This window comes from Cryptomeria japonica, chromosome 4, assembly GCF_030272615.1.
Source record: "Cryptomeria japonica chromosome 4, Sugi_1.0, whole genome shotgun sequence".
NCBI classification, from domain to species: Eukaryota; Viridiplantae; Streptophyta; class Pinopsida; order Cupressales; family Cupressaceae; genus Cryptomeria; species Cryptomeria japonica.
Window position 1 is genome coordinate 502849149 of NC_081408.1, and position 13355 is coordinate 502862503.

Sequence of the window (13355 nt, forward strand, 5' to 3'; positions counted from 1 at the left end):
TAGTCGTCGCACAAGGCTGAAGGATTTGGAGATATTAAATTTTGCTAACTGCTAGGAGATTTAAGATTGCAAAAGAATTTTGTCAAGGAAATGTCTATCAAGATTGAGAAATCGCAAAGAAAGGGAAGACTGTAAATTTGCCCAGGTTGGAAAAATGCATGGAGACGATGTAGATCATGGAAGATGGCAAAGCGCAGGGTTTTAGCCACTATAAAGAAATGGAGGACCTATGACTCATTCCTATGAAAGAAGAGGAAAATAGAGTATCCATTGTCATTACTATGTATGCATGATATGCAACTATTTATGAATGTATGGATGGATGGAATGCAACATAATGCAATATATAGATGAGATGAAAATGATCATTTTGTTAGATGTAATTGCAATGAAATGAATGTTGGTTTGAAAATCATGAAAAAAATGGGTTATAAAGGTCAAGGATTGGATAACCGTGAACAAGGAATGAAGAATCTGATTGAACAAACAATGAGGCCAAAATATGAAGGTCTTGGATATGCTATAGGTAAAGGAAAGATAAATGCATGACTTACAAGTTCAAGTGAATTAGTTCAAGGTATGAAGACTATGCATTGTTCACATTGTAAAAGGAAAGTACATATGAAAGACAGATGTTGGGACTTATATCCGTGCAATATTTGTGGTTTTAAGAGTCATTGTGAAAAGACACGTTCGAATAGAGTGCAAAAACTATTCTATGACAGGGTGCATGAAAATGGATTGTGGATGGACTTATGGATTGAGTTGACAAACTATTAAAGGTATGATCAATAATTTGTTCAAGTATAAAAGTTCGCGTGTGAAAGTTGATAGGAATCAAGCAAAGTTTTCAAAAGGCATAACAAATGGTTCATGTCAATGAGAAGTATTTAGCAAGACGTCTATACATGGCATGTTTCTAGGAAGTTGCAGATTGAAGTTTTGAAGAACCGCCACAATAGTGGGAGAAGAATGATAGAAAGACATCAAGTAAGGAAAACGATTTGAAGTTAGCAGACTTGGTTATCTAGACATTCGAAATAGGTAAAATAAGACAATAGTCAAAAGCAAAGGAATTTGAATGCCACAACATTGGCGGTCGTAATTAAGGGGAGGGGGGTGTTGGAATCTGTAATTTCTCCCTCCAATAAAATATAAAAATTAAATATTGATAAGAATACTCTAAAAAGAATAAAGATAAGATAAATAAAAAAAAACATTATCATTTGGCATGTCAGCCAAATATCTAGAAAGGCTTAACTAAGATGTTTGCAGAATATTTTTTAGAATTGTCCAAAGATCTCTATTTAAGGAGGCAGATGTATTGGTTTTAGCATCAAGGGAGTTGGATGTAATGGATTCAAGTTATTAATGAAAATGTGTTGTACCACATGAAAGAATTGATTGAATTAGTTGTATATTTATTTTTGTGTTTGTGTTTGTGTTTCAATATATGATGTTGATCGAATCCATCCACTCCTATCAAGTGAGTGCAAGGAAGAAATTGTGTAATTGGAATATGAGGAAGAAGAGAAGACAACATCATTTTTTTTCAAGTTACTAATGATGAGTGTGAACTTGCAGAAAATTCCAAATTAACAAATAATGTTGAGAGGATTAATCCAACGAGACCTATTGAAAAGTATGATGAGAATGCTAATTCTTGCATTTACTCTAATTATAGCTTATCATTACCGTGTCTCTATATTTGATGAGAATTAGATGCAAGTTCTAATAAGGATGGATAACACGATTTTTTTTCTGAAGATCAATGCAAAATTTGAAGAGAGAGCATCTTGAGAAAACCAACAAATTTACAAGTAGTCAAGAGTGTATTAGAAATAAAGAAATCTGAATATTTCCATCTAATTAAGGACAAGGATCATGTCATCATGTTTGTAGAAGAGACCTTAAGTGCATTCAAAGAAAAGGAGAAAGAGATTGAAAAGCTCAACCTAAAGCCTATGTTAGCTCACTTTTCATTCTACAAAGGTGAAAGTTAGTCGTCTGTTGCAGCCATAGACAAGGAGAAAGAAGCTAAGGTTGAAGCTATGGAGATCAAGCAAATTATTGAAAGATTGATGAACTCCGAAAGAACTATAATTTCGAGTCTAGTTACCTTGGGAATATAAAATAAGAATTTGAGGATGAAAGATTCCACAATGACTTCAACAATGTTCCTAGTACCACAAAGAATGCACATGTTAATAGAATTTGGGAAGAACGTTAAGAATGCAATCTCATGGGGCTATAGGAGAAATTTTCTAATGACGACATGTTATCTTCATTGGATTAGAATGGTAAGGTGACGGCTTTGCATTTTCATGATCACCACACATGAATGGAAATCATTGTGAGTCAGAAATTGAGTGTGTGGGAAGTATTCTTCCTAGTTAAGGATCCTCAACCACCAATATATCTTTAGATGAAGTTCACATGGATACGAAAGTAGCACAAGATAATCATGGTGCAATTGCTACATTGTTGGATTGAAGATCAACAAGACAAGTTGAAGGATAGTGGTGACAAGAAGAATTAACCATGGATGATTATGGGTCAAAATTTAGACTTATTGTTGTTGTCATCATTCAAAACATCCATCACATGATTTCAATTCACTTGCACACAAGTTGATTTTCAAGTATTTTCAATCAATGGAGGGACCATTTTTCAATTAGTGATTGTTCGGAAAGCATTTTTAACTCTTACAGAAGTGTATTAAGTCCTTCCAAGGAGGTTTCAATTTCGTAGTTGTCCCATTTTCAAGTTGCTAACTCTGGTAAAATGAGATTCTAAATTGTTATTTCTAAATTTGAACAGTTGTAAGATTAATTATTGTGCGACCACTAAATCTTTGGGAAATGTTGGTAAATGGTTTCAATTGAAGAGAATGAATGCTTCAACCAACATAGATTTAGGTTGGGTAGAAACCCAAATAATTAATGACTGTCATAATTTGTTTTTAGCCAACACACATGCTAATTTGCATACCGTCTTAGAAGGAATAACTAATAACATCATTAATGAAGATCATATTGAAAGGGCCAAGGAGGAACATATGAAATATTTGCTCACATTTTTTCATTCCAAAAAAAAAAAATTGCACTTATGGTATGGTGAGATATGCACATGTTTTTTATTTCAGCAAATATGAAGAGATAAAATCATCCTTTAGAAAGGTAAACAAATTTCAAAAGGTGCATACGAATATTGTGGATAGTAGCCCTCAAAAACTTATACGACAAGATGATGTCATTTGATTGGAGAAGGATTCAAACTCTATAGGCATTGCAATATATTGGTATAGTTAAGTTTGAACTTCAAAGTTTGTACTTGCCTTAAAACTAAAGATGCTCTTTGGTTAAAAAGATACAATGAGGTTTGGGACAAAAGTAAATGAGATATGTTGGGAACTCCCATAATTTTTAGAATGAAGCTAGTAAATGGAATTAATAAGCTGAATCTATATGGATCTCGTAGCATATTTATAGTTTATATCTTTGTACCAAAGTGGTACAACATAAGCATGATGAAGAGATCCTAAGATTGATATAGGACCTTTGTATACATAGAAGAGTTCAATTGGAAGTTGGAGGATTGAGTTCACATTTCTTTAGGGAAAGCAATTTCAGGGAGGGAGGACTATAATGTCCCCTTCATGGGTGTGAGCAATAGTTTTTGATTAAGGGAAAATAGGTTTTGATGGGCCCTTGAAACCCATAACAACCACAGATCAAAAGATAGGCATTAAAGAACTACAAAAAGCCAGAGACAACAAACATAAAAAAAGACAGCGGACCAGAAGACAAAAGGCCAGCAACTCAAAGAAAACAAAAAACAAACAAGACCGACAAAGAAAAAGCCAAGGCTAAGTAGTTCTTTAGCAACTCGATCGCTTCTAGCTCCAGTTGCTCCATGCTATCACCAGTTCGTTTAATTTCCTCAATTTCCCTACTTTGGCTTTTCTTTTTTTTGGTGCTTGTGAGAGTTCTTTTGCTATGACCGGTTTCCTTATCTTCAGGGGTGTCTACCTTCACCTCAATAATGTCCGTAGAGGCCTTATCCCCTTGGTCACTATCAAGCTTACTGATAACAACCTTCATACTTGCAGAGGTAACCTTAAGATCTTATGACTCTGCTCCCCTATCTTCTTGAGCATGTTCTCAACCCCTTCCAACCTTTTTTCAGTAGCCCCAGCTTTGTTCTTCAGGATTTGGAAGCTATTATGTTGAGCGTTAATGATCTCCTTGACATTAGTGATAGCTTTGGTAAGTTCACTTGAACAATCAAGGAAAGAGCTAAATTTACGAGTGCCAATAGCCTCTAAAGTCTCAATTTTGCTAGCTTCCTAGGGTTGCTTGGCTTTTATACTTGTAATTTCCTTCTGAACCTATAGAAAAACCTTGTTAATATTATCCGTGTCATTTTTGATGTAGAGGTCAATATCCAGATGGGATCCTTCCTGGGTCTTGTCCCCTGCAGGATCCAAATTCACTTCTAGACCCACCTCCCTCACATCTGCACTCTTAGCTTCCTTCATGGCAGTGTCCTCCCCAACCAGACCCTTATCCTTAGAACCAATTGAGAAGGGCGATCGATTCTTAGCTCCCACATCCTCATTTTCAGAGTTTTCTTTTTGTTTCTTCTGGCTGGAGATGATTTGGACCTCTTTGTTGTCAGTATCCATAACATCGCCAGTCTCGTCTTCCTCCTCATTCCAACTATTATCATCCTCCCCCTTTTGCTTCCTTTTGGCAGACCCTTTGCTGTGAATCTCTTGCCCTATTTTTCTTCTTCTCTTACTCGACCCAGCGATTTGAGGGTCGTCCTCAACATCAACTTTTGTGTCATAACCTTCACCATCATCATTATCTGAGTCTTCCCACTCCTTTTCCGACTCAGAAACCTCAACAATGTTCAGATATGCCTCTGTATTCTTGATGTGATTGTACAAAATCATCACGAGACCCTCATGTATAACATGATTCATTTTGGGGTTGGAGATAGCGTCCTTTATCCCAACATTGAGGTCACAAAACAAATAATATGGGATGAAATTTTTCTCTTTATACTGAAAATGGTTGAGAATAACAAAATGATAGCTGTAAAACCTAGTAAATCTTCCATCTAATGTGATAAATTCCATAATATCAAACAACACTCGTTGTCAAATTAGCTTAATTACCTTTGGCAAGTAGTATGTATGGATTCCCTCACCAGTCTGGCTTTCTCCTCCCCATCCTTAGGGAAATTCTTGAGTGCATCATCAGAAAGTTTCCTATCCCTATATAACTTGATGTTGTCCATTGGCAGACCTGTAGCCTCAACGATCATGGTTTTATTCACCTTGACTTGCCTACTGCCAATGGTCAATGTGCCTTTATTTCATCCCTTTTTGAAAATCCTTGTAATTTATGGCCATTTCTCTTGCATTCTCTCCATAAAATCAGTCATCTTAGTTACTTGCAACACAACCCAGACCTGAGGACGGTCCTGCCATTTATAAATTTTGGTTGCCTCTGTTCTCTTGCGATTTCCACCCATTTTGTGATCAATTTCTGTCAACTGTGATTTCCTGTAAATACCACTCTTCGCTTAGTTAGCAGGGGAGAAACTACTAGAAGCCAAAAGATATTTCTAATGCTTACACTTGATAAGGAGAAAAACACCCACAAAGCATGCGAGGTGATCTGACTATTATTAATGTACCTCCTTCTCGGCTGCATACAAAACCAATTCTTGCTGCCACGACCTCCCCTATCATCTTGTGAAATGATTTCAAATTTGGCCCTGCTTACCATGATATCTTTCATAAATTAAGATGTCACATGCCACTCGAGGGAGATCCCCCTCACTATTCTAGATCTTTATTTGTTCACTCCGTACTGCCTCATTGGCGGTCCAATCAGCACTCATGTTGGCCTCTCTGTAATCATGAGAAATCTAGCACTGATCGAACCCCTCAAGTATCTCCCTTCCTGAATCAATGATCTTTTTAATCGTCCATGAGAGTTGATGTTTACCAAGGAGGCAATTGATAATGTTTTTAGAATCTCCTTCCAGCCATAACAGTTTGACACCCAGATTATGTGCTAGTTTAATAACTTGGAGGGCACCCATAGCTTCAGTCAGATGATTAGTCTGAATCACCAAGGGGAAGGCCACCGCCCAAGTACAAAAACCAATGCCATTCCGAATAATTGCACCACAACCAGCTGGCCCTGGGTTCCCTTTAGCAACCCCATTGAAGTTAGTCTTAAACCAATCATTAGGGGAAAAAGACTAGCTGCACAAACTTCTTTTGATTTGGTTGGTGTTGGTGTCCATGTAGGCTGTGTTGTACCAACTCTTGAGAAATGCTCTACCCTAGCCATCACATTCTCAACAAAATTATATTTTATCTTGGCCCAGACCACCTCAAAGGGGTTAATATCATTCCTGAAGATTCTGTTAGTCTTGTGGAAAGGGAAACTTCCATAAATTCCTTATAGTCGGATTGTTTGTAAAGAAGTACCTCGAATCTCCTCTGGGAACACCCAATTCAAACCCCAATGTTGAAAAAACATAGCCCAGATAGGCTGGACATAAGGACTGTATAAAAATGTGCTTCATTGATTCCTCATCATTGAGACAAAGGTAGCATTTGTTGGGGATGCAGAAACCCCTCTTTCTCAAGTTATCTGTGGTTAGTATCTTATTTTGCAAAAGAATGCATAAAAAAATATTAATTTTAGGAGTCAAACCTGGATGCCAAGCCTTAGCCCAATAGGGGCTAGGGTCATGAGATTGAGCCAACATAAGGACAACAAATGACACAGAATAAATCCCTGAAGAGGTATCACTCCACACCATGTGGTCCTCCCTTCTGGGATTTAAAATAGCCTGGTTGATGACTAAGTTTACTTGCTTTAGGTTAGGATCACTAGAGCTTAGGTCCACCCACTTTTGATCTCCCCAGTAGTCAACAACTTTAACAATGAATTTCTCCTTACATGTCTAGATGGTCATCTTAGAAACACAATTATTGAGAGGGGCTCCTCCAATTCAGGCATCATCAGAAAAATCCACCTTCCTTCCATTACCTATGGCCCAAAATTTGCCTAAACTAACTATACCTTTAACTTAGATAACAATGTTCCAAATGGTAGTCATTCGGTATTTGATCAGAGGCAAGAAAATCTTCCATGGTAGGAACCACACGTAAGTACTTAGCCTTCGAGATATCATTCCACTCTCCATTTCCTTGATAGATTCTCCATATTTGTTTGGCTAGAAGGGTTTTGTTCAATGTTCAAATGTTTCGTAAAGCCAAACCCCCCACCTTTTTGTGTTTACAAACATTTTCCCAGGCAACGAGGGAAACTCTTTTCTTCTCCTCAACCCCAGACCAAAGAAAAGCTTTCTAAATTTTTTCGATAGCATCTGCAAATTTTTCAGGAATTTTGAAAAGGCGTAAAGCATAAACTGGAAGACTTTGAAGAGTAGATTTTAAAAGTTGGATTTACCAGCTTGACTAAGAAAGGTACCTTTCCAACCAAGCAACTTCTTATTGAATCTATCAACAAGACTGATCCAAAATAACTCTGTTGGTTTCGTATCCAGAGGAAGACCCTAGTAAATAGAAGGGGACTTTCCAACTTGGCAACCAAGGATCCGAGCCATCCTAATCTGTCTGTCCTCTGGGGTGTTGAAGAAGAAAGAAAAGCTTTTCTCCTAGTTAATCATTTGACCCGAGACAAAACTGTAAGTTTTGTCTCGGTTCTTCATAGTGGAAGCTTATTTGATCAAAGAGGTACCCATTAAAATCGTATCATCAACAAATTGTTGGTGGGAACAAACTCTGAAACCAAAAGAAGGAGAGATTCCCAACATAAGCCGCCCCTGAGAAACAAATTCGCTAATAAATCTGCCCAAACATTTAGCCAGAATAATGAAGAGAATAGGGGAGATAGGATCCCCTTGCTTGATGCCCCTAGAAGTTTTAAAGAAGGGGGAAGGCACACTAGTCATGCACACTAGTCACAATGACGGAGAAAGGATTCGAGATAAGTTGGTAAATCAACTGAATAAACCTATCACAGAAGCCAAAAGCACCAATCACCTTACCCAAGAAGCTCCAGTCCACATGATCATAGGCTTTAGTCAAGTCCAACTTCATCAAGAAGCCTTGTTTCTTTGAATCCACCAATGAGTGAATGTTTTCATGAATAGTAATAATAGAATCAAAGATTTGTTTGCCAGGAACGAAGCCACTCTGTTGGGGAAATATTATAGACAAGAGAATCAAAAGCAGTTTGCCAATAACCACCTTCGAGATAATTTTATAGAAGGAAGTTCATAAGCTTATCAGACGGTACTTATCCATAGAATCAACTCCAGGACATTTGGGAACCAAGACCAGAAAAGTAGCATTAAGTTCCTTTAAGATAATCCCGGCCCCAAAAAATTCTTGCACACCTTTGACCACATCACATTTTAGTATGTTCAAAAAGGCTTGAAAGAAGAAGAGCGGGAACCCATCCGAACCCGAGGCTTTATTCCCATTAAAGGAGAAAACCGCTTTCTTAACTTCCTCTTTAGAGGGAATGGCCACCAAAGCCTTGTTCTGGAGATCATTAAAGATGGAACAAATGGTATCTAAGAGGGACCTCTAAGAATGATATCTAGACTACAATCCGTTGAGAGAAGAGATCTGAAAAAAATTCCTGGCTTCATTCCAAATCTCATTGTCCTTCCTAATTTCAATACCACCAATTCTCAACTTTGAGATTCTATTAGTAGCCTTATGTTTCATAGCAGTCATATGGAAGAACCTAGTATTTATGTCTCCAACATTAGGCCAAAGAGATCTAGATTGCTATTTCCAAAATTCTTCTCTTCTGATAATTTTATGATACTTAACAAGCACTTCATTTTCCTCCCTGATAAACACTTCATTATAACCACTGGTTTGGATTTTGTATTGTATTTCCTTAAGCTCAAGCTGGGTTTTGGACTTGGCAGCAAAAAGATCCTTAAAAACTTCCAAGTTTCATTTCTTTATATTATCTTTCATGTACCTTAATTTTTTCGTCATTCTATACATCGCGGTACCTTTCACATCAATAGACCAACACTTCTCAATGACCTTCTCAAGGTTGGGATGGTCCAGCCACATCCTTTCAAATCTAAATGGGAAGTTTCTTTTAACACTTATATTCTTAGCAACAAAAAACATAGGAAAGTGGTTAGAACCAATCCTAGAAAATGTCGATAGGGAGCACTGATAATGGGTAAACCAATCATTAGAAATAAGGGCCCTGTCAAGTTTGACTTGAATAAGATCTTCCCTCGTCCTAGGGTTTGTCTAGGTAAAATTGGCACCTTGGAGATCAATATCATGCAGATCCTGGTTATTGATAAAGTTCAAAAGATCCATTCTACTATCTAACTGAGAGGGGACACCTCCAAATTTCTCTTTGTCACGGAGGGGTGTTGAAGTCCCCCATGACTATCCACATTTCATCCTTAAAAAGAGACCGAATGGCCTCTAGCTTCTTTGAGAGCTTACATCTACCTAGCCTATTATTAGGGGTGTAAATATTAGTCAGGATCCAAGAGGTACCATCCCATTAATGATGAAACCCAACAAAGGACAAATTGCTATCTTGCTTAATAGGTACCCTAGTAACATGCCTTAGATTCTAGAAAATGGCAATGCCCCCAGAAGCACCATCTGAGCTACCTCGTAAAACTCCCCCATCCTTAAAAAGCTTAATATTCTCAACTTTCTCTTTAGACACATTATTTTTTCCTGGATAAGAACAATGTTCGGTTTATGTTCTCTAACTAAAATTTAAAGAACGTCTTGTTTATGTGGACTTTTAATCCACGTATATTCCATGAAACCATTTTCATTTTCTTGTTAGGGAACATACCGAATGGATGATGATTTGAGTACCATCCGCTATATTCTTGCTTGCCTCTTGATCTTTGGTTTGACTTGCTTTTTTTCTTCCTAGAGGAGAGGGGTTAAAACCCGTATAGGCTTTACTCCTGTTCCTTGTCTTGACTTGAGTAGCTTGAGGGGTGGATTTCGGCCCCTTTTTTCCCCACTTTATTTCATTCTGGTACTTCATTAATTTGGCTACCTTCCTCTTGGATGTTTTGGGTGATTGTCTTCTTCTTGACATCATCAACCTCAGCCCACTTAGCACTTATATTAAGCAGTGAGGTTGTTAGGGACTGCTCGAAGGTAGATTTCACCATATCCACTGATTGTTGTGATTCTGACAGCGAGATCCCTACAAGGATCAAAAACCTCTGGGCTTCCTCATATTTGGGTCTTGGGCCATCTCTGTTAGTGTTTTCCAAAAGGCAATTCAAATCCGCTTCCTCCTTGGTCTGTAACACCACCTGTATTTCTCCATCTTCCAAGTTATCACTTCGTTGTTCCTCCTGATTGGTGTCTAGTCGATCTCTCTTGTCTTTGCCTTTTTGATCTTCTTTCCCATCAAGCATCTGGTTTTTTGGTTTTTCCACATTAATGTTCCCTTGTTATGCGAAGGTGTCAGGGATGATTACACTCTAGGCTTCTTCTACCATTTTCTCTTTTTTAGCAATCTCAAGTTGCTTAGCAGGTTTTTTTGCTCTCCATTGCGTTGTCTTGCCTTTCTTCTCTTTCTCTTTGACGACCTGTAGAGGGCATTTTTTTGCTATATGCCTCGATGTTTTGCAGTGAAAACATGCAAAAGGGACACTTTCATATTCCATAGGTTGGCTCCATTTCCCCAATCTGGAGTTAATCTTGATACATAAGGGCATATTCATGCCTTGCATAACTCCCACACAAATCCTACATAGGTAAGTCTTCTTCTAGTTGCTGTGATAGGATCCATAGATAAGAGTTCCCCAAAGGAACTAGTGATTCCTTTAAAGATATCTTTAACACAGAACTCCAGGGGAAGGCCTAACAATCAGACCCAAAATGGAGCTTGTACAAAAAGGGATTCATTTAGGTCCATCTTAAGCGACCATTTTTGTAGATCAAGCATTGATTTTTCAGTCAACCAAGGACCATCACAAAGCACCCTCGACATGTCTTCCTTACATGAAAAGGCCATCGATAGCACACCTTTGGTCATAGCAGTGATTTCCACTTGACCTTTAGGCGCCCATTTATGTTTTACAAATGCCTTGACAACATCAGTGATCATCCTTGGGCCCATAAATTTTCCAACCAGAGTCATTGTCATAAGGTTAATATTATGCTCAATCACTGAGTCTTGAACTTCAATAGAAAATCTACCCTTTTCTGGTTCTAAGATATTATGAACTAGAGGGAGAGAGGACTTTCCACTTGATTTGACACCAAATAGAGAAGTCCAGGACCGACCATTGTCCCTTTGAACTGGTCCCTGCCTTGGGTCGTCTCCAACACATGATTGTCCTTTCCCCCCATCAAGATCGAGAGGTTTGTCGCCAACTTGTGGGTCCCCATGCTGGGTCCTTTCCATTCGGCTCAGAGGATTCAACATAGTCCCAGGATCCGTCCTTTTTGCCTTCCCCCTTGCTCGCCTGTCCATTGCATGGTTTCTCGCCATGTACTAAGTTCAAATTCAAAGTTGCTCCCTTCTCCCTGTCTCACATCATGATCTAATTTTCATATCTTGTTGGGTGTGAGCAATAGTTAAGGGCCCTTAGACTATTTTAATTTTCATTATCTAATTAGGAGTAAATGGGAATATAATTAATTAACTAAAATAGTTTGTCTAAATGCACACAAATTCTATTAATTAATATTTTATTTTTATATAGTGAATAATTAAAATGAAAAGTGACTTTATTGGGACCCAAAAAATAAATTTAAATTAAAAAAATCACTTGGAGTAATAAAATAACCTTACAAAGCACTTTGTCAAAAAAACAACAAAAAATAGTATTATAGGAGGAAATGAAAAAAGAAAGGGCATTCTTGGTATTTTAATATTTACAATACCCAATTTGGAGAGATTGAACTTCTGGTTATTATGAGGATTCAATTATTACTAAGAGGGCAGGAGGGGGGGGGCGGTGGGTGAATGAGTAATAAAACAAATCTACAACACTTCACAAACTGTATTAGTAACTATTCAACAAATCTTCTAAGTTGATTTGATGACTTTATTTGTGTTGTCATTGATGGAAACCATGTTTGTTTAGTTATCTAGGTCATCTAGACCAATCAGTATAGCTTAACTGGTAGTGAAATCAGTTAGACAACAAAACTGTTAAGTTGCCGTCAACCGGTAATAGGAACATAGCGATGATCAAGCGAGTGGTATAGATGATTGGAGAAGATTCAGGTGTTGTGGTTTAAAATACATGTTCATAACATTGACATGAGTCTATGATTCAAATTGCATCAAGTTTGGTGAACCAAAAAGCACATTTATAGTTGACTCGTATGAACTCTGAAGAAAAATGAATACCAGTGTCAGATCTTTAATCTGTAATGATTTTAAGGTTTGGTGGTAGATCTTATCATGATCATAACTTAGTGATGACATGTTATAATCAATGTAACAAGGGTTTTATTTCTTATCAAATCGATGTGCGGTGATCACTCAAGAACGAAAAATAATCTAGAAATTTATTGTAATGATCTGTAATGTATTTTGGTGGAGTGTTTTGTCATGCAAAATGTATATTCATTGTATCTTGTTGATGTCATTAGGGTTTGGAGCTGCCCTAACTGAAAAGTGTATTTAGGGTGAGTTGGAGAAGAGATTTTGTGTCGATGGTTTGAGAAGAAGGTATTGCCAAACTAGTTTGAAGTGTTTGCATGTGTGTAGCAGAGTTGAGCTGAAAAGGATCTGCACTAGCAGCAAAGAAGTGCTGTAATAAGATCATTTGCCTTGTTGTTCCCTATCAGTTACAAAAGTTTGAAATCCTTTATTCAGGTAGATCCTAATAGGTCTCATATTGTAAATCCCTTCATCGGGTGACTGATTAACTTGAGTTTGAAATCCTCTAATAAGGTTACTCTTAATAGGGTAGAGCTCTTAAAAGGGCTAAGGCAAAATCCCTTGACTGGGTGACTCCTAACACAGTTTGCTCTTAACCGGGCATATTATAAAGCTCTTAATCGGGCTAGGCCTTTAACCAGGTGCATTCCAAAAGAATGCAAATATATATTGTGGGTGCTAATTCCCACTGTGGTTTTCCCAGCTGGGTGTCCACGTCAAAACTCTTTGTGTTCATGTGGTGGATGCATTGTTGATTTGAGCATTTGATATCTTTACTATGTTTGCATATTGATGGACACTTGAGTGAGTGGTTTATTAAATCAACTTAGAAGATTGGTTGAGTAGTTATCGGTACAGTTTTGTGAAGTG